General features: G+C 40.8%; 1 protein-coding gene and 1 non-coding gene across 2 annotated transcripts in view; one reads left to right on the top strand and one right to left on the bottom strand.

Annotated features, from left to right (window-relative positions):
- The window catches only part of LOC6588598, a 70,063-nt gene that overhangs the window by 27,206 nt on the left and 19,655 nt on the right, over positions 1–23,202 (bottom strand). The gene's annotated exons all lie outside the window — the stretch shown is intronic.
- Positions 688–759, top strand: Trnap-ugg. Its single transcript has one exon. It is a non-coding gene; the product is annotated as a tRNA-Pro (tRNA).

Here is a 23,202-nt window from a genome sequence, read left to right as displayed (position 1 = left end):
TATTAGTAATTTCATAATAGCAAGGGAATTAGTGGTGGGTGTAATCTGTTGGAGGGAATTATAATCCGAGCATAAACGCTTCGTGCAAAGAATAATTCGATCTAGCGAATCTAATTAGAATCGTAAAAGTATTAGTATTTTACAAGACAATAAAATATGGTACATATAGTGGAAGTCGGAACAGAATGGTTCCCCTAAATGGTTCACGCAAGCCCTAATTCGAACTACAACGCGAAAGAACACATTATGCGTCAAAATTAAGGCTGGCTATCTGCAATTGAAGGCTCAGAATAGATCCAATAATAGTTGTATAGATGATTTCCCCCATCTGTAAAACACTCAAAGTCTAAGTACAATTTTCCGCTTTTCTGCTAAAGTTTACATTTATCCCACTAAAACCCCATCAAAATAACAAAACCCATTCCAGAGTTCATCAAAAATACCCTACCAGTGCCTACCCACCGTACAAATCCGTTGCTCGGGCAACCAGTTCTTGCCACAGCACTCGTTCAGGCGCACGGGGCAAACAGCCGGCACGAACAGAGACTGTTGCATACTTTCCGCTGTCGGGCCGAAATGCATGTGGCAGCCGAAACTGGGCCAGAGCACTGTTGGCCAAAACAGCCGCAACAGGCAGCAGTCGGAGGCGGAGCACAAGAGCAGGCACTGGCCCGTTGCCCGGCATGAGGCTCAATGGTCTAGGGGTATGATTCTCGCTTTGGGTGCGAGAGGTCCCGGGTTCAAATCCCGGTTGAGCCCGGTCAAAATATTTTTGTTCGGTAGCAACAAAGAAAACATTTTTATGGCCTGGCCGGTTATGGTAAGGTTAATTAAACAAACAAAATAAAACACAGACAAAGGCGAAGCGAAATGGACGATGGACGATCGGAAAATGCAGATAGGCGACGAGACGTTTTGGCCAACAAATGAACGAACGGCGCGGCGATGGCATCGGGTTGATTGGATGGCATGCCTTGGAATGGCAGTCGCACTGGGGGGACCGGGACCCAGAAGATAATGAAAGGCGGCCTGTGCTGGCCTGGCCTGGTGGGGATGGCTTATGGCTAATACACAGCCTTAGCCAACTCCACTCTGGGGGCAGGAGGCAGCCAGCCAGCCTGCATGCAACTTGTTTGCTGCATTTACGATTGACTTGCCCGATAAGTCGTTGTGTGTTTTATGGTCGACAATTGGGAAAAATTGAACAGTGAGTGTTGCTCGGCGACCAGGCCAGGCCAGGCCAAGCCTCTGCCTGTGGAATGCCCCGAAGCCAAGTGGCATGCACAGAAAGTGTGAAAGAGACCTGATTATGATGTAACCCCCCAAAAACGGTTAATCTTCTTTTATGTGGGGGACATTTGGGGACAAAGCACCTCAACTAATGAATAATTCGCCGAAAGAATAGAGACATCATACACGTATTTATAAAAGCCGCCTCTCTCGCATTGAATATTTCCCAATTTTAATCCGATGCACCTCAGAAATACAAAACTACTTTCACTCTGCCGGGGCACCAGCATCCGCTGCGGCATCTCGACATCAAAATCACCCAGAAATATGCACAAGTTTTTTCTGACTGGCGGCGATCGATGGCCTTCGCATCGGGACGCGTTGCACGGATCAACAGCAGCTGCCGCACGGTCCCAGGCCAGGGCAGTCAACCTGCAGCTCAATCAAAAAGACTCTTGCCAGCCAGCAGCTCGGCAGCCCGAATTTAGCGACCAAGTATTCACTTGACTCGGTTCAGACTCCGTTAAGACCCAGTTAAGACCCAGGCCAGCAGCTGGCTATTGGAGATGTCTGGAGTGCGTCAGAAATCCCATTCATACGATAGTTTGCAGCCTAAAACGATGTCGTATGTTTTCAGATTATACAAGACTCAAGGTTCTTGATCAGCCCGAAAATTCGGCTCAATAAAGTCGTGCCCATGGGTTTGTCCGTAAATCGAACTACTGTTTTCTATAGCTGCCATAACATTTAACATACAGGCGGCTGATTGAAAGAAAATTGTCTCATTGATCGTAAGTATTAGTTCAAAGGTACCTAATATAAAAATCGGCGATCCAAAGATAACTTCCTTATTTGTTAATTTATCAAAATCAGCTTAGCTTACATACCTTCAGGTAATACTTTAAGAGCTATAATGGAACGTATAGGAAGGATTCTCGCTTTGATGCGAGTATTAGAAATCCAATCAATCCCATTCCATATTCAATTTTCTCTTTGCAGTAAGCCTTTTGGAGTACTTGTTACATTTGCCAAGTACGTGTGTGTTTTATCACGATTTTTAGAACATCGTAGCCATGAAATCGTTTGAATAATTTTTAGATATTATGGGATACATGAGATACATATCTCATGATATTTCAAGAAATTGAAACCTAGTAGAGATACGACATGTGTAGATTCTATGAAATGGAGCAAGAAACATGGGAAAATATGTAGGCATGCCTCACAGTCTACAGAATAATATCTCCCATGATTTGGGAGATTACAGGCACCAAAGAGATTAACTTACAGAGATCTTATAAATAACAAAGCTCAGGGCCCCAAAATACATAGGGATATGATACTCTGGTCAGTACGAAACATCGTTATATGCGTGTCGGAAGTGAAAAAAGGGACTGCTAAATGCTTTGTAATCTCTCGAACGATATTTTACGCGACAAACTTCGCAGGGGTTGCCCCCTATTAATATGAATTATTTTATTTATAATAAGTATAGCAATAAAAGTATTAATCATTAAAATATAATAATAAATATAAACATAAAAATAATTATAGTAATACAAGAATTAATCATTCAATTAATTTCCCTGTCCAATTTGTTATTTAATTTATCAGTTCAGTGAAAATCAATTGTATTATATATCAGGAAATAACTGAATAACTAAATGAGTGTTTAAATATTTGTTTATTTTAAATTTAAAGATGTCTCAAATACTCGTATCTTAACCATTATTTACGAGCTCCGATTTCAGGGGATTCCAGTTTTTCCAGCACTGTAAATGTGCCTCCTAAGATAGTAATCTCATTGAGAACTCTACTTTCCAAGCATACAAAAAAGGTTGTAAAAAGAAACCCATTCCCCGTCTATAAACGTATTACATACGATGGTAAAAATCTTATGGGAAAAAGTAAGCAGTAATTTTCGAAAATGGGACTTGAGTGAAATGAGCGTGTTCAAATTTCCAACAATTAAAAAATACATTAACGATATATCCAACGACTAAATGCAATTAAATTACATATGTGCAACAATTTCTTTGGAGTGTCCGAGGCAAGTATTCGAAAGGAAAAGAGCGAAGAGATCGCAGGTATTTCAGACATTCCCCCCACAGAAAATGACTTCAGTTTGCCATCACTAGTCGGCATTCTGACATGCCTTGCCAGAAGTTGAATGGTTTTGATTCCGTTATGAAGCAGGAAAAATATGACAAACAGCAGGGAAATAAATCGAAATTCTTTTCGTGCAGAGACGGTGGCGTATGCGCAATATTTCGTTGTCTACGTTAATGTTTTGTGTGCTTTGTGGCACACTGGCATGGAATGAAATCAATACGACTGCAGTCGAACAAATCACGAGCAGCAGCTGCTGCCTGGTGCTGCAAGAAGCCCCAACTAGATCGCGGCAACAAGCTGCAGTTTCGGGTTGGACTCCGAGTCGGAGGCGGAGGCGGAGGCAGGTGTGGTGTGGTGTGGCGGTTCCATAACTGTTAATGACTTTCGGTGGCGGCCACAAAGTGCAGTGCAGAAACACATTTAATGAGTGCCACAACAGCACAGCAGGCAGCCAGTTAGCCAGCCAGCCGTCTGATCAATTGCCTGTTTGCTGGCCAAGTGAATGTCATTGGCCATTGAAAGTGAATGTTCGATGATCTCTGGTGAAAGGATCACCGCCTAATGAGAAGGGCATTCTGGGAGCCACTCATCTGCAACTGCAACAACTCCCACAATTATGCGATTGTGCAACCGCCACAGACGGCGCAGACAACAGTCAATTTGCCTATCAATGCTCTTTTTCAATTTACTTGATGGATTGCAGCATCCCCGAGCTGTGCTCTACTCTGGTCTGGTCTCTGCTCTCGTGTCTCTGGTCTCGTCTAGTCTTGCAATGAAATATGAGAACCAGCCAGTCCGCCAGTCCGCCACTCCGCGAGTCACGCAATTCAAGTGTAAAATTACATTTTTCTTCATTCATAAAATGCAACATGCAGTCGCTGCCGCCGCTGTTGCCGCCGCTGCTGCTGGCTAAGGAAAGCGTGAGCATTTCCCTCTTGTAATGAGGCAACCACCGCAGTGTTGTTGCGGGTGCGGCGGAATGTTGTGCATACTTAGTGGGGGTGGGGGGTGGGGGTGGGGGATTCATAGATGTAATACCAGCGGGCGTGAAATGTCGGTTATTTGGTCAGTAGTTGATTGAAGCACGAGCGCACCAACAAACACAACAATCAACGTTGCAAGTAACCAACAACCGACTATCAAACAACTTCTGGCATCTCTTTATTGCATAATTAACAAGTTATGTAAATGGGATATAAATTTAACATAAAATTCATACATTTTTTCGAATTAATACCACGGAACCTCGAATGTAAGACCCAAATGTGGTTTTAATTTGATTAAAAATAACTTATTATTAAAACAATAATTCAACTTTAAATTAAGTAAGATTCTACCTTTGCAATAGAAAAAAATAAAATTAATAAATATTTAAGTAAAATTTAATTGGTTAGGAGAAAATTAGGAGAAATTCATGAATAAATTAAAGTAAATTTAATTAACTAAGTTTACAATTCTCTAATTCGTTAAGTATTACTGCCACCTATTCACGCTATGGCTTATTGGAAACACCATGTTTCCCATTATCTAAAAATATGTATGTATAATTCTGTCCTAATTTTTGATAGATCGATTAATGTATGAGGGAATACATACAAGAAAATAAGGAGCAAAATTTGTTAGATTTCTCAATGTATTTTCTATAAATGCTAAAATGCTTTCAACGAAAATTTGACTTTGATGACGGAAATTCCCAGATTAGGTAAAGTCTTCATATACTTGTGGCAATAATTGAATCAGATGTGCATGCCAGAAGCCTTTTTTACACAAAATCTTTAAATTAAATTTAATATGTAATTAATCCCTGAAGTTTTTTTTAATTCAACTTTCTTTTAATTCTAGTTTTCCCCGCAAAACTTTGATAAATATTCCATTAGACAAAGGAAACTCCGCCTGCCTCAAGTGGCAGAGAATCTTCAAGTCCGTGATAAACTGAAGTTCATTTATTTATGATATTTATGCTTATAATATATTCCGAGCTTCAAAAGGCACCCAGTAATAAATTCCGGATTACCAGGCAGCAAATCATGCTGCCAGGAGACACAATGAATGCTATACTCTTTGGGGCAGATGCAAATCAATGCAACATGCACTTGCATCAGTGCCCGTCTGTGTGTCCGTGTGTGTGTTTCTCTAACAAATTCTGGAAATAGATAGACGTAGGAGTGTGTGCCTAACAAAGCATTACACGCATTGTCAAATTAAGTGTAAATAACTCGTTTGAATAAACAAATAAATCCTGACACGCTGCAACACAGAAAAACTGAACTCGTCACGGAGGGAGGGGTGGGGAGGGGAGGGGAGAGATGGAGCCGAGTGGAGTGATGGGAGGCAGAAAATAGGGTAAGAGTGCAGCAAAGTGCATTTGCATAATGACAATGCAATTTGGAATAAACGCAGGACACATGTCAACGAATAAATTAATTTACTCTAAAGTTATTTATGCAGCAAACAATGTGCCAAACCAAAAACCGATCCGAGAGCGACACGCACGAGGCATACAATGGACCTGGGGACTCGTCCAGACTGGGACAGATTGGCTGTTGTTGTTGTTGCCAAATGAGATTTTTAGTGGCCGAAAGGAGCGAGGAGCAAGGGGGGCGGCAGAGTGGCACGGCCGTTTGGCATGTGCCTAATGAAGGAAGTATCTGGTGGTGGTGGTGTCTGCTGCACAAACATCAGCAGCACCTGGACTGTACCACATGGATGGGATTCCTCCACCAGACAACATCGGCATCGTCATCTGCATTAATTGTATGGCTTGGCTGTGGCTACGGCTTATGGCTCTATTTGCCTAAACTGCCGAACGAAACCCAAACTTAAATAGCCTCAATGTTTTGCCTAGTTTTCTTCTTCTTCTTCTTCTTCTGCTGCTGTTGCCACAACAAGGTGAATGGATCTCCCACCATCTACCGGTGGCTGCTTCTGGTTGTCGGCCGGCCACTTTTCAATTATAAAAAACTCCCTCAAACGAATGGCAAACGCAGTGCGCAACACTCAAAGGCGTGCAATTTGAAATGCCAATTGATTTAGCCCGGAATACAAAAAAACAACAACATTGTATATACATTTTTGCTGGCAATACCGACGACTTGTTAGTTTCAGGCACTTCCAGGGATATGCGGCTCTACAAAAAAAAAAGCGCTGCAATTGAAACAGAAACAGAATGCAGAGAGAGAAAGAGAAAGGGAGAGAGAGAAGGTTGATTCAGTTGTGGAACGAACCGAAGCTGGGAATACCCTCGAGGGTTCAGTGTGTTCGAATGATGAATAAGTTTAGCATAAGCATAGCAGAAACTACGCAGCAAAGACAAATTCCGTTCGTTATTCTATAAGCTACACACGAGGTACCGTATATTTACTGAGAGCGCGGCCTGAGAGCGAGAGTCGACAAAGCCCTTGCACTTGTTTTTGTTTCTGAGAGAGGGATTGAACGAGAGCTTGGAATGCGTGCGATTAGGAGCGACGCTCGTCAAATCAAACGACGAGCTGCTATCGTTTGCCGACAAGATCGGGACAGAAAGAAGTTCGCCTGCGCTTGTACCGTTTTTGTTATTGGTGAGAGAGCAAATGCAATAAATGCAATGCGAGAACATGTATTGCGTAAAAGCATAATAAACGACAATCGCGACTGCACCAATACGAGCTCTGCGGACTTGCCAAAGAGAGTCCCAAGCCGAAAAGACCCGATCGCCCAACAAGCGTAAAACCAAAGTCAAAGTCAGAGAGCCATCTATCCCTACAACTGTGGTCCCCGGTCCCCTGCCCGCGCGCTGACCAAGAGAAGAGGAGTTCCATTCAATTGCGCTTTGTACGATTCATGGCGCGTGATTTTTGCAGCTTGTGTTCGGGTCTTTGCCTGGCACTATTTTTAACCAGCATCCCAGCGGCAACCGCAGCAGCAGCCACAAACATTTTAGCCAGAAGCCGCAGCTACAATGTTGACAACGTCAACCCGTGTCCGTGTCCCCGCCCGGATCCTTGTCCATGCCGCGTCCGCGTCCGCGTCCGACCGTCTATTTCCATGTCGCCAATGTTTGTCCACAATTCAAAATCATTTAAGCGCGCTTTTTGCTCTTTCAGTCGGAGAGCTTTTGTGTGGGCACCCCGCCCTCCTTCTTCTTCTTCGTTAGCTACTTTTTCTTTCATTTCTGTTTTTTTCTCCTCGAGAGTTCTCTCTTTTTATGGCTTTCCTTTTTATGGATTATTTTCACGCCTTTGGCGCTTTGCATTTTGCCTTTTTGCTGGCCACATTTTCCATTGCGGAACTGGTGCTGGTGCTGGAGCTGGACCGGGAGCTGGGGAAGGGGGGAGTAGGGAAACAAGTCCACAGGCTGACTGGCATGGCCGGGCATATTTCTCCGGACGGGCAATATAATTGAAAATCCCACAAAGGTGTCGTCGATGCTTTGTGACTAAATTGAATTTAGTAATCGCTTTTTTATCGACCATTTCAAACTAAACACACACACGCACACACCACACACACAAGCAGGCTCCGATGCCTAGGCAGGCAGTGCCTTCGGGCACTTTCTAAACCATGTTTTGGCACGTGCTCCACTCTCCATGTACTCCCTGTACTCCCATATGCATGATCCTTCCTCCGCTTGTAGGCTCTCCAACAACTTTGTACACGAAGGCCTCGGGCTGCCGCCACAGACAATGACCATACCGGAGGATTGGGCACTTATAAGCCCATAGAAATATAAGAGATAATAAATTGCCAGCCAGCCAGCAACAGTCTTCTCTCCCATACAACACGACCTCAAGCACTTATCACGAGATTTAATGCTGGCACTCGACTGGCACTTTCATTCGATTACCCCCTTGGGGGGGTTCATTAATTATTTATGGGTGAACAGGGGAAATTATGTATAATTTCTATTCCATTCAATTCATTCAACAATTCATTTAAACTTGAAATCCGTTTCGCCTGCATTTTCTTTTGTTTTTCGCTGAACTTGAAAAACTGGCAGATTATGTAAATGCTGTGGAAAAGAGCGACATCCATTAAATACAAAAAACGAAAGGAAATTTACAATGCATTGGGGATGGATGGGGCCAAGTCATTGGGCCAGGCCAAAACCAATGCGTGTCCCGCACAAAATTTCACCACATGATTTATAACACTTTTAATTAAATTGAATTCAATTAAATCAAATTTTTCAAAATTCGCACAATGAAGTTGGGGCTTGGCCAGATATTAAAATATATGCTAAAATATGATGGGACCCATATATTATGAGAGAAATGGGTATGATATGTGGGGTGTTTTATGGCGAATTATAAGTACTCTACAGATATAGAGATTATACAAAAATATTTATGGATATAAATGAGATTTCGAACAGCCCGGCCTAAAAAATCATATATAAACGTATCAATCAAAAAAGAGGGGTGCTGAGATCTTTTTAAGTACTTAAGACACGTATAATTGAATTCTTTATTGCTCTTCCATACTGGCAGAGAAATAGACACGAGTGCGCGATGCTGAAGAGTCAGAGTTCTCCTTATTCTCGCTATAAGCAAGGAGAAATAGTTTCCAACGATCCCGAGGCAACTTGTCTGAATGTAGTTTGACCTAAGAAATGCTGTTCGAAAAGTGTAGAACAAAAGGAAGAATACCCTTCCTTAAATTATTAAATTACTACTACTGTGATCATTCCATAACTGTATAATGTTCAGAACGAAGATATACATATTTAATATGAAACATGGTAAGAATGGAGCATAAATATATGTACACACTAATAGATTTAATGGCTTTCTCTGAGACGTGGTTAAGTCCAGAAGACTTTATAGATTCACTAATATTCATGCCATAATTCAAGTTACGATGAAATGGTTTTTAAATGTTCCAATAATTCTTTATATTGATATTATAATATAATTTTAAATAATTATAAAAATATTCGAATATATTTTGTAAATATTATATATATAAATACATAAATATACATATATTTCCCCTGAAACAAACTCTGGCCCATTCCAGACACACCTTACGTTATAGGGTAACGGCATGGCAAACCCATTCCGATCGCGTGGCTTGGCGAAATTGAATTGAAAATTTCGCAAATAATTATGTGGGATGAGCTGATCATATTTTGTGAGTAATTTCATAGCGATAGAAAGTGCAAAGGTGAAAGGAGAATGCAAAGATGATGATTGAACCAGACAGAACACACGACCCAGTACCAAGGCCCATAGCCCAAGGAAGGGCCGGCTGTCACGCGGAGACCATCATCATGCGGCTGTAATAAGATGGCCACCCTGGTAATTGTCGGTTAATGTCTTCATTACAAGCCACAAGGCAGCTGGCGAATACGGTAGTTAAATTTAGAGGCGAAGCAGAAACAAGGCAGAGCCGAGAGACCTGACCTAAGGCAACACACAGGCCGCCCTCCCTGCCCAAGCACGCGACTGGCCCCCAAACAGCTGCGGCAGCGAGAGAGCTAGAGCTAGAGAGAGAGCCAAGCAAGCAGTTCGGATCCCGCACTGCGGCAAGCAGTGCAAACATTCAAATAAACAATCGCGCCGCCGCACGATCAGACTCAGTTTCAATTGGAACGTTGCGCGTGCGCCGTGAACGAAAATATCGCGCCGCTCTCCATCGTTCGTCGTCGTCTAGGTTTCGCTTTCGGTTCGTTTTGTTGCCTGCCCCCAAAATGCAGTTACATGTCATAGAAATATTTTTGATAAAATTATGAACTGTCAACCCCCCGCCGTTGGGTATTTCCGATACAATATTTTGATATGTGAAAGTTTTCGCACAAACGATTATAATTCTTAGAAGAACAAATTTGCATATTGTGTAAAACCAAATAAATGTGAAATTTTGTGAGCAGAGATTTTAAATAGAACAAAAATATTGTGACCTGCAAACCACAAACCAGAAAACAAATGACCCTTTCAAAAGTATCTAGATTTATGCCCCAATTTACTTTAACCACCAAAGAGAGACGCCGACCGCAGATGAAAGACCATTTAGTGTAAATCTTTGAAGTGTTAATAGGAAATGTTTCAAAGAGAAAAAAACCTTTGGCAAAGAAATCTATGTTAATAGAGGCTTACGGCCAGATTTCACCCAGAAAAGAAAACCTTTCCGGCATAGTTTGTCGCTTCAAATTACACCAAGAGACAAGAAACAAGAGACATTCTTTTCTTTTTGTGTGAGACAACGCCCTGTTCTAGAACTTTTTATGTTAAACCCAAAACGAATGTCGCCACGGGAGATACATTTCTCTTCATTTGGTCAACAACAAAGTCAATAAATTAATTTAATATTTATTCGGCGATGATAAATACTTTCAGTTGTTCAACGAATATGGTTGTTTAGGAATCAAACAGGAATACGAGACAATAAAGAGAGTGTCAAAATCCCCCACAAAAATACAAAGCAGCGAATCATGTGGATTCCCAGCGGAGGATCGAGCTTTTGGCTTCTGCCACTGGCATTTGGTAAGTGCATATCCATCCATTAGGTTAGCCCCGTTTCAGCCAAGTTAGTTAGAATCGAACGGAACCAGTTTCCATGTTTCGCTGTGTGTCTTTTTTTCCCCTGTTGATTGGGTGACTGAACGGGAGCAAGGTCGTAGCTTCTCAACAACACCAACAGCAACACCAACACCAACACTTTCAACACTGGCGGCACTGGCACTCTGCACTCAAAAGTGTCGTCGTTCTCTGCTTTGCCAACGGAATATTAGAAATTATGCAATCATCCAAATATGTTTGTTCCTCCTCCCCCGCAAAAAACCCACGAATCTGCATCTGAATCGCGTAGGACTAGGGAAATACGGGCTTTCCACGGCGGGGGGGGGCTGGCCATCGACCATCGTTGACGGCATTTGACAATATGAAAATGATGTTTAAATACCTTTGGATGCGATAACATCCGAAATCCCGAATACGTGCGCAAAGTTGCGTTTATTTTTGTGTATCGGAGGCGAAAGTATGCGCGAATCCGTCGCGGTTTGCAATGACGTCCTCCCGTTCCCCTTCTCCACCTCCTCCAACCCATCTGCGTCAGTTGAGTGTCGGCTAAGCCGCACAGTGGGCCACAAAATGGAAAAACAGACAAATTTTGTATCCCTTAAAAAAATTCTAAGTTACAATCTATAGTGAAAGCTACAAGGACTTCCAGGAGGGCCTTACTTTAATTAGAGTTCCTCGGGAAATTGTTAAAAAATTATTCAATAATTTTGCATGGTAATATATTGGAGTTTCTAGAAGATCTTTCATCCATTCTTCATTATATGAAAGGATTTTTGAGTAATTTCTTTTGCTTTTCTGCTCTTGCACAAGGGAATGCTTCCAAATATAATCCCCGAGAGGAGTAGAAACAACATACATGTCGTGTGTTTGACTCGGCATATTGATGGACTTTAGTTTCGCTGATAAGCGTTTTTTTGTGGATGTTGTTGTTAGACAGATCCCAAAAGAGATACCCCATCCACAGCTGCTTAAAATATCACTAAACATCAGGTTTTGCCCCAAATGTGTATTTCTTAACAATTAGGGATCGACTGTCATTGAGAATCGTATCAAAGAGGATTACTTTTCACATTGAAATCAATAAAAATATAAGACTGGAATATAAGATCTTATTTCCATAAGAGTTTATAGAAAATGCCATTGATATGAGGTAAAAATCATTGCCATCAACAAAACTACTGGCTGTACCATTGCAATACAATACTGAGCTCTTCTTCTTCATCTATCCCTCCTCTTCCTATTCAATCCTTTTGCATTATTTGCCCACTGTTCAGGCGCTCTGTCGCCTTGTACTCTGTATTGATGGAATGGCTTAAAATTTATTATCATCATCATCGGGATCCAGTATTGACGGCATTCAGAGTCGGTGCGACATGACAGGGCATTACAACGCGAAATGGATATCTAAACTGGACGCTGACCCGGGGATGGATTGTTGTTGTAGGTGGAGTGGTACGAACGGTGCCCTCCTGGTTGAGGTAAACGTGCTCTAGTTCGAGTGCGAGGCATTTGCATTGGGGAAAATGCAATTTCCCATCGCAATTGGGATGCAGATGGAGATACAAATGGAGATGGAAATGGAAGGAATGTGTGCATTTGTCTGGCACTGACTTCGTGGGAGATCCGGCAGATGGAAGATGAGTCGAAATGCCGATGTTGGCAATGTAAAAAGGGATGGCATGTGGGCAAAGTTCGATGAAATATGTAGGCCCCAGCCACATGCTGCGGCTCTATGGATTTTGGCACTTCCTCGGGCAATTACGTTAATAACTTCCGAAAAAGACGCTTACCTAATGCCCAAACCAAACCGAAACCAAAACCAATTACTGTCACCGCGCCAGTCATTCATTTAACACCCAAAAAAGTTGACTAATTACCGACATGGATGGCACCTGGACGGGATGGTGGAAAACCTTCAGCAGACTTCCCAAATTTTTACATAATTTGCGAGTTGTTTTTTTTTTTTTTTTTTTTTTTTGTCAACTTTCTGTGTTGGATTACGGCTCCAAAGTGTGGCCAACAGTTGCAGGCCAACAGTTTGAGGGTCCATAAATCTGGTTGGCAGCGGTTCACTACCGTGAATACGTGAATACATTACGAATAATCCCCGGGCGGAGCTCATTCGAAACAAGATTTTCCACTGGTAGAGCGAAGAGAGAGGCGCGCTGGGGTAGGGGGAGTCGAAAGAAAAAGTAAAATGTTGCCAAAAAAAAAAAGAAAAAGAAGAAATAAAATCCAGAGTTAAACATACGTTATACGTGAGACGTTGGCGGACAACGGTTCCGTTGTGGCAGCCACTGTGTCTGCGGCTGGCTGGCTGACTGGCCGGCTCGTGTCAATGACTTTGAAATGATTCCAGCGCGAATTTCTCGTTTCCATTTCACCGATCAGCAGCAGCGGGTCAGCGACAGTCCCGTACGTCGTCCCGTACGTGGACTCTATTAGCGATGGGATAATTGACATAATAAGATGCTCAAATGGATAGATAGATAGAAAGCAGCCAGTGCGGCGGGGCATGATCTACTCGTACTCGTACATTCGAGCCACTTTCGAGCTCGATTTGGCCATTACTTGGTTTGCCGGACATGACACGTACTTTTCGTTCCCTAAATGCATTTTAACCCAATTATTTTGGAGCGCCTTGACCAAAAACAGGATTTGCAACAATTCGCTCTTGCCACACCACAACCAAAGCACAGCACAGCACAGCACAGCACGCCACAGATGTTGCAATCATCACTGAGAAAGAGGGAGGGGGACTGGCTCCATAAACAAGTTGCACAACATTTACGCAGCCGTTTGGACTCGGCCTCAAGTTCAATGTTGCCTGGATTTTCCACAGACGCACTCTCGCTTCCTGATTGGCTGCTGCCGAGGCTTCTGCCGCTGCGCGAGTAATCCGATTTAATTAAATACAAATTTTGCATTTCCAATATACATAAAATGTATGTAAAAATTTCATCAAATCCACCTCCCAACCGCCCTCCTGCGGGCAATTTTGCAATTACGCGATGTCCAGGCTGTGTTGCTGGTTGCAAAACACTTTTTCCTCAGGGTCCCCGCCGGTTCCAGTTTCAGACCACAGTTTTGCTTTCGTTTGAATTACCTTGGGTATTTTTTTTTTTTCCTGATTTTCATTTTCATTTGCATTTCTCGTCGAGTTTTCCATCTCTCTCGACCATTTTTCACCCAATGCATTTGATTGTTTAGTGGCCTTTAGGCAAATTTACACAATCCCCGGCCAAAATACTGGCAGTTATCAACTTGTCCGAAGAGCGGGCCACCAGTCAAGACAAGTGCCTCGGAGTGGCTCTGGAATTGCAGGCAAATTCAAATTTCTTCTTTTGGACACACAAAAAACTGGCTCAGCGCCTTCGATAATGACATAATTGATATGCAGCTCTCTCAGCCAAATATGGCCATTCTTTTGGTCAAAACCGGTGCCTAGAATCGCCTTTCGGGTAATTAAATTAATACAAAAAAGGCCAGGCTTTGTCTCGGCTCCGAAACTCATTCGCTTGGCATATTAAAAACTCATTTGTTGTGCTCCCTAATTAACAAACAAAGAGACGCATCACAATCGGTACAAATCAAAATTACATAAGAAAAACAGAAGATAAACAAAGTATTCCACGGGGAAAATCCACCGCTTGGCTGGTTCAACACTAGAAACATATGTACATATGTACATATTTTCATTATTTTCATTACTCGTGTTTGTTTACGTCAGAAGGGCGTAACGAAAATTTTGGGACAAACTCATTTTAGTAATGCAAAGTACAACGTATTTGAGTAGTGACTGCCATAAACAATTCAATTCAATTTAAGTGAATTGAATTAAATTGAAGGGAAAGGTAAGCTTACAACTCGATTAAAATTGATTCCCTTTTAAAGGGTTGTTAATCCCTTTTAATGGCTTGTTATTATTATTCGTGTCGGAGATTTGAAGTATGAAGAATTCAAAATAAACACAGAAACTACTCAGCAAAGTGGAGTCCCGTTCGTTTGATGCTTCAATCAATGGTCCCGTACTGTTGCCTAGAGCGAGAGAGGTCTGCTGAGAGAGCAACGGAACGAAAGAATTGGAAGAGCAATGCCTGCGAGCAGAACTGCTCCGATCGGGAAACAGCAAAGTGAACAAAAAAGGTCAGCTCTCCCTTGGGTTTGCATAGATGCTTTTGCTTCTGAGAGAGCGATGATAGGAATAGCTGAGAGAGCGAAGACAGGAATTGCTGAGAGAGCAAAGCAAGGAAGTAATGAGAGAGCAATAGAATGCAAAAGTTGCGAGAGTATGTGCATTGCATGTGATAAGCTTTGGCTCGTAGAAAAAAAGAGAAGACAATACCAAGTGCACTGCCGCTCAACGCATAAGACAAGCGAAATGAAAGAAGGAGAATAGTCAGGTTGTCCTTCTCTTACATACTCACAAGTGCTTATATGTATTTATCTAAAACTTCCTCCACTCTCATTGAGCTGTACAAAATCAATTCAACAGACATTGGCTGTTTTTCTATCGATACTTCGTTAAGAACAGCTGCTCCAATGGATCTGACATGACAGAAATCTCAAATTTTTGATTGCAACTATTTTTTGGCTACGAACTGGAATCCAGTCTCGAACAAAAATGTTGTTTGCCACATTAAAGCTACAGTTTAAACTTTTTTAGACACATTTAACAGCTACCTGAACAATGAACATGTTTATTTATATATTTTTTTTTTTTACTTTTTGAGCTTTAAGTTATAAACAAAAGGCTATAAGGAGATCTTGGGGCTCAATGAACACGTATTTATCGCTAATATATGTATGTTAAAGACATTAACTAATCTTGGCGTAAATAATTAAAAATTTGTGATCATAAAATACAGTTTTTTGTATCGATAAAAGCCTTTTAAATAAGTCCTTCATGCAAGTCTGCTTAAAGCTCCAATTAAAATCGATTAAATTTGACTGCAAAATTTGATCGATATTCAATAATAGCGGCCCAAAATCACAGTAATATTATGAAACGGTATATACAATTTAAGTATTTAAAACATGACAAAAAAATGCCTAAAAGAAACCCAATTTAAAATCGATTAATTGAAACTGATTTTATTTCGAGAAATGCTGAATAAACAGCAGGAATAAACACTATAGAAAAAGCAATTCTTCAAACATTTCTTCAAAGTATTCTGTATAGAAGACCAAATTTTTCAAATTAAATTTGTGAAAATACCTTTAAAATGTTCTACTTTCAAAAATTCCTTATAAAATTACAGAATTTTTATTGTAGTATTGTAGAGGGAAAACTAAAGTGCATTCGTTTTCCAAGTCACGCATTTTAAAATGCTTTTGATTTTTAAATCGAATATAATAATGACTGTAGAAGGACCCAATATTTCCATTTTATTCCAAAGAAAACCAAATTTAGAAGAAAAAAAAACCAAAATACTTTTATCAATGGTTTTTCGAAAAGTCTTTTGTTATAATAATATTTAATTAATTTTTGGTATATTGTTTTTCGTGTAATCCAGAATAAATTCAAATAAATTTTATATAGGAATTGATTGAATTACGTTGAATATTGGAATATTGTTTGTTTAATCCAAAATGTGTTAAAATTGGTTGAATATTGGAAGATTTATCCAAAAATTAATTATGTTGTGTAGTGGAATATTTTTTAAGTTTTGTCCAAACCTAATTCAATTTGACTTAAGTTTGTGTTAAATTGTCAAAAGAAATTCAAGAAGCCCTTTAAAAATTGCCAGAAAATTACCATTACAAATCAAAAACTAATAACAAAAAAGTTAATATAGAAATCAAGTTTAAACGCTCAGTATTCGTATGAATACTCATATGAAATTCGTGGAGTGGCAATCGCAGTACTTTAGTTCACACTCCACTCGCGATTCCAGAGTTCAGAGTTTCAATTGCAATCGGCTCCATCTGAAGATTGCAATCTTGCGAACGTTTATGACCGAAAAAAAAAACATTGGAAAAGCACACGCCCTCCCAGGGAGAAGCCCGCCGCTTAGGCTCCAAGCCCAAATCCACAAATTGCCACACAAAAAAAACTGGGCTAAAAGCAAAAGCCACAAAACTGCATGAACGAGCAGATGGCTGGCGCTACTGGAGTACGGGGAGTACTACCTTGATAAAACCAGCATGAAAATGGTTAAAAAACAGTAACAGTAGTCGGCGCGCTGCGGTTGTCGAGGTGTAAAACTGTGTGAATATTTTTCGGTTATTACACGCATTTTGTTATTATTTAAACCCTCTTCTGGCTGTCTGCCTCTCTATTTTTTGGCAACTACACGAGCCTTTGGGCCAAATAAAGTCTGGAAAGAAAAATGTCAACACATCAGACAAGAGATTTTCGTGATTATTAAAACGAGCAGTGCAGGGTGCAGGGTGGCGGGTGCAGGGTGGCGGGGGGGTGTATGTGTAAGCCAAAACAAAATACCGCATTTGGTAAGAGACATTCCATTGTGGTTATTGTTATGGCCATTGTTGTAACTGAGCTGAGAGCGCTCCAGAAATTGCTGATACACTTAGTGCAACGATGACGGGCTCGTGCGTAACTCTGAAGCCACCTTCTCCGTACCGCCTCGCCTCAGATGCAAAGATACATTTCTCGACTGTTGACAGCGTGACATAATTGGGCATTGTTGCTGCTGTTGCAGTTCATTATAGACCCACCTGTCGACTCAGAAGTGTTGGGCATTTTTTTTCTTTTTCTTTAATTAATGGCCTAATTTTTGAGCCCAGTGAAAGTTTTCTGGCCACAGGCGGGGGAAGGGGGGCGCGTGTTGTATTAAAATCGTAACAAATATTCCGTCACCTGCATAGATGGAATCGTTTTGGATTAGCGAAGCACAGGCCAAATCTTGGCCAAGTCAAATATGGCCAGGACTGCCAAACTCGTCGCGGGCCAAGAGCCAACAGAGGAGCCACCGTGGTCGGTGGCGGTGGCGGTGGCTGTGCCGATGCCGGTGCGGCTGCAGCAATTGATTGCACATAATGCATAGCAGAAATTGTTTGCTTTACGAGCATTGCAAATAAAGTTTTTACAATAAGCACATCATCAGTGATGCGATTCAGACTGGGATTCGGACGCGGACTCTGGTTAATCGATGGAAAGTCGGCATTCAATTGATGTTCGAGTAATTGTTTTGATTGGGAGATGGGAGGGGGGGGGGGGGGGGGGGGGGGGGGGGGGGGGAAATGGTACGTAGACTCAATCAAACGGGGAATTTCCTTTCATTCATAGTTCAGATACTTCGCAGAGGATAGTTGATTGCACTTTGGCTTTTAATGTTCAACTTTAATTCGAAATGGAACCCGTTAAAGCGTTCAAGTCGCAGCACGCGTATTGCGTCACCAAGATATACCCTCAGAGTGGGTATAGACTGTATTTTAGGTCTAGACTGTATTAGAAACCAAACGGGCATTGTCTTGACCATTTACAAATACAACACACAAGTCTTGGGAAAAAGACAATCATAATTTGGCAGAATATTCCCAAAATGTTCACAATTATTTCCTTAAGAAGAAAACGGCAGACTAATGAGAGTTTATTTGGGAGAAAGTCATTAAATTCGAGATAGCCGATAATAAGAAGGGATTACTATGAATCCTGGCACAATGAAATCTAATAGCTGAATAAAAATCTGTCTTGGTGGTCAAAAATAGATTTCACACATTTTTTAGATGAAGAATTTTAGATCAAGAATGAATTATGAATATTAATATTAGGTGGAAATATTCAGAAATAATTAGATACATGCACAATGGGTAAAACGACCAATCTAGTTTCTAAAAATTAATATAGAAGAAATGACTAGTGCATTAAATATAAGGTTTAGAAGCTTTTAGCTTTTAGAATACTTAAATAAACAAACAAATAAATAAGAAGGGGAAAAAAATAGCTTCTTACAACTTTTTCTTGTTTTATGTATGTAAATCATAGAAATTTTTTAGTTTGTAAATTCTTTAAATTAAATTAGAAAATGTTTAATTACATTTCGGTTAATTATTTTTTAATGTTCAATATTTTTTTTTTTTAATGTATAATATTTTTGTGGTTTAATGTTTTATATTTTTTTGTTTAATTGTCTTTTGTTTTTTTTAAATTATTTTTAAAGATTTTGTTTGTTTAATTTTTTTTTTTTTTTTTTTTATTCAAAGGAAATATTTTGTAAGGCTTTTTAGTTTAATTTCTTTTTGTGTTTAAAAATGAAATAAAAATATGCATAAAAAGTTTGTAAAGTTTAAAAATTCGTTGATTAAGTTTAAACCAAATAAAAAATATATTTAAATTGGGAGCAAGTTTCCGTAGAAAAGCATATGCCACCACATTCAATTTATAATCGATTCCAATAAAAAAACACAGTTTAGGTATTTATATTCTTGACTTTATGTTAATAAAGTTAAAGCGTTAGGAAATGATTAATCTTTTCGGATAAAAACCCCCTGATCTCCGACTCCATTACGATCTTCACTCTATGAATCATTCACTCTTTATTCTGTGATAATCTCGGCAATATAAGACGGAGCAGGAAAATCCAATCAAAAAGCTGACCTGATTTCCAGGCATTGCAGGCAAAGTGCTACAATTTGAGATTACATTTTCCGTTGGACATTGCACATGACGAATCGGACACGCCAACTGGCTCCTAGCCTGGCTCTAAATTGGCCAATATTTTGATTCACGGAGTTGGAGGGAGCAAAGTAGAACAAATGTTGTATGTAATATGGATCTGGATTAACATATTGACTGCGTTTCCGATATGCCAAGCAACCTGCCCGCCCGAACCGCCTCTGATGTGGCTGTAATTAATCTTCGATTGTCACTAATTCGTTGATTTGGCTCATTTGTCAACCACGACTCGGATACTCGTTGTGGGAGCTAGTCAAGGCTGAACTTTGCGGTTAGAGGGTGATAATTTATGGCCACTTTTACTCGAATCTCAGCAGAGCTCTGCGGGGGGGAATCTTCATTAACCCCATTAAGACAAAATCAAAACCCTATTGACTCGGGCCTGAGGGTGATGCCTTCCCCTTCTACCATCTCTCTCTGTGTCTCCCTTTGTCCGAATTTCCCTTGAGGAAATGTTACCCTGTAATTAATAAAATGGGTTTGGAAGGGAATGGCAGGGCTATCGTAACATTTACATAAATTAACAATAATTAAGTGCCGACCAGTGCATAGTTATCAAAAATGATTTCGCTAATTGCTTGAAGGTTGAAGGTCGCCGCTCGCTCAGTGGTGTGCCTTGTGGCAACACGATTTGGCAACAGTTTGCTGGGTGGTTCGCGGGTTCTAAAAAGCCAAAAAAAATAAATAAATAAATAAAAAGAGAGACAGCAACATGCAAAACAAGATTGTTCGACACCTATCTTTTGAGCCAGCGCGGAGACATTAAGCCCATTAATTGGCTCGTAAAGACCAAAAAAAGATCTCGAACAAACAATTAAATCGCCTTCGCGGCTTCTGATCTGCCTCTAAAGCCCATAAATTTGCCACGTCCAAGAACGCCGCACCAAAAATGTGTCCCAAACAAAATGCAACGGCAATTAATTAAAATGCTTCAAATTACCAGCAAAAAAAAAAAAACACACAAAAAAATTGTCAAACTTTGCGACTTTGTGCGCAGGAAATTGCCTTTTAAGCTCCCGTCTTTTGGGGCAGCGCCTCAATTCTCTCCTCCTCCTCCTCCTCCTCCTTGTCCGCGGGGCATATTCCAGTTTTTCACAGACCAAAGGCGGGCATCAGAGTCGTATCTTTTTGTTTGGCGAATTCGTGATGGTCAAAAGATACGGCTTTTTCCCCTCCACGTTGACCCCGCCCTTGACCGTTTTGGGTCAGAGAGCGCCCACTTGGTGGGAGCTGGGCTTTGGGCTCAGCAATTTGCAGTTTCGGAAACAAACACGCACTAAACTTAAATACTAGTGTTTACATTTTTACACTAGGCAGCAAAAAGAATGAGTTTTCTAAAAGCAGTGTACATTTCAGAAATAAATAAGTGATAAGATACCTTAAAATCAGTCTGGATAAAAAGTATCTTAGTAAAACTGTCGACAAAACAGACAAGACCATCCGTATACCGTATCCCCTTATAAATCTTTATTCTAAATGGCCTTTAGAAAATAATATATGTATATTATATATATGTTAATAAATGCAGTCGAAATTGTCTATTACGAAATTCGATACAACGAACTTTCTATATAAAGAATTTATGTCCAGAACACTGCAATGATATCTTCTGCAAAATTAAATTCTATAGCAAGAATTTTCCAAGCACAATCTTGTGCTTTGCGTTTTAAAGCTGGATAAACAGAGTTTCAATCTTCAACCGTTTGTGGTTTTAAGTACCAAAAAAAAAACTTGTTCCATAGTGTTACCAGGGGAACCACCGCAAGCCGCATTGTAGCATTAGTTGCACTAATAGCTTCCTGCTTTGGCCCTGACGCCAAGATTCAATGGCTAAAACATTTGTTTACTTTTGTAGATGAGTAGGAAAGATTCGAGGGGGATTTTGGTCGGCATGCCTCCTGCAAATGGTTCTTAATTATAGATTTATCAAAAGAAGAATTAAGACTATTTTCTGCTGAAAATGTCTCAAGGTAGCACGACTTACTCGTACTAGAATAAAGTACTTGGTAAAGCAATCAATCAAAACACGCCCAGAATTTAAACCTCGAACAAAATTAGAATCAACGACTATGCCTAGCCATTGCCAATGTGCAATCATCATCGAGTGTCTGTCTTAAGGTCGAGAGTTACAAGAGTTACGAATCCATTCGGTTCCCTTTCCTGTTTTTGTTACAAGCAACAATCAACCATCAATGTTTGCCTTTTGTTGGCGCACGTTTGTTTCATGTTCGTGCCACAGATTATGACATTTTCAATGCCTTCGCCTTCCCCTTCGAGTGGCAGCATATTAGTTATAGATTTCATTAGTCGGGGCAAGTCCAAGCCCAAACAGGACCGGGAAACGTGACTCTGACGGTCTAATTAACAAGAGACCAGGACCAGTGTTTTTGTCTGGTGTGGTTTGTTTTTTCTGAGAGAGAATCAAACCACAAAGGGAGCTAATTCTAGTAGTTAGCGATTAATTCTGTCTGTGGGTTGGTATTAATTGCCAGCTGCTAGCTGATCGGCCTCGTCATGTACTCGGCTTTAACCTCCGCCAACCGATTTCCGCCTCCAAGTAAGCCATGTCGGACAGGCAACCGCAATTCTGTTTCTCAGAATGTGGCGGATCGCTGAACCACATTTAGCAGCCATCAACAGCTGGCTGGCCCGACCTTGTCGCACCAATCTCCAGCGATCTCTGTCGATCGATTTCTGTGGCGATCGATCGGAGCCGCAGAGCCATAAAAACTAAACCCAAATTGAAGTCGTCTAATTTATGCAATGTTTCTCTTACTGTTTCCATTTGTGGGCCTACTGCACTAAATGAATTATATTTAAATTTGTTTTGCTCGGCTTCGCTGAGCATCGAGTGATAAAAATCTGTTGCGAGCCATTTGCTGTGGCTCTGGCTGTGTTGCCGTGGCTTTTACTCTCTGGCATGCACAAATAAATTACATTTAATTTGCGTAATCATTTTTCAATGGCAAACATTGGATATAAAGATATCTTAATGGTCTCCGGCTCTTGCGGCATTTGTTGTGTAGAAGTTCATTGCATAATGGCCGTCGCACAGGCCCAGAACTACAGCAGCTCCGGTCTCGATTGTTTCGCGAAAGCCTTCATAAATTACTCTGGATCGCTGGCGATTGTCGCCGGGTCAGATCAGGCGCCACCGCACAAATCGTGCTCCGTACACCCCACCCCATGGGGGTCAAGCGTTTGGGTCGCCCGAAAACGGCAGCCATGGGGAATGTGTGAGACAAATTTCGGTCAGCTTTTGTGAGTCATTAGTCGTTAGGGTTCGTTGCCAGTTCAGATGGATCAATTTACCCTTTTACAGAAACAAAGTACTCCTACGAGTCATATGACTTTCTGTCGGAATAAATTTACGACTTTCGTGGGTGGCACGTAATTGATTAACCATGGATTAGACTATAATTCCCCTGAAGCATAGTTTATTGCACAACTTGGGGACTGTTTGAAGTCTGAATGCAGGCTGTGAATACCAGTCATGGAATCGAGTATTTGAAATATATTTTCAATTTAAATTGTAGAATATCTAGTAGAAGACAAGGTAGAACCAGGGTGAACGCCTGCTCCCTAGGTGCGGTATATTACTGTATGTATATATTTTTTGGTATATTTTGAAGTCGAAATTCAAGTAAAGGATATTTTTGGTACATTTAGTGGAATATTTAGTGCATTATATAGAGGTATATTTAGTATATTTACTGTTTGCTG

This window comes from Drosophila persimilis, unplaced genomic scaffold, assembly GCF_003286085.1.
Source record: "Drosophila persimilis strain 14011-0111.01,24,50 unplaced genomic scaffold, DperRS2 tig00000000-arrow-pilon, whole genome shotgun sequence".
Lineage (NCBI taxonomy): Eukaryota > Metazoa > Arthropoda > Insecta > Diptera > Drosophilidae > Drosophila > Drosophila persimilis.
The sequence above is the reverse complement of the archived record's forward strand: the minus strand, read 5'-3'. Positions and strand labels throughout refer to the sequence as shown.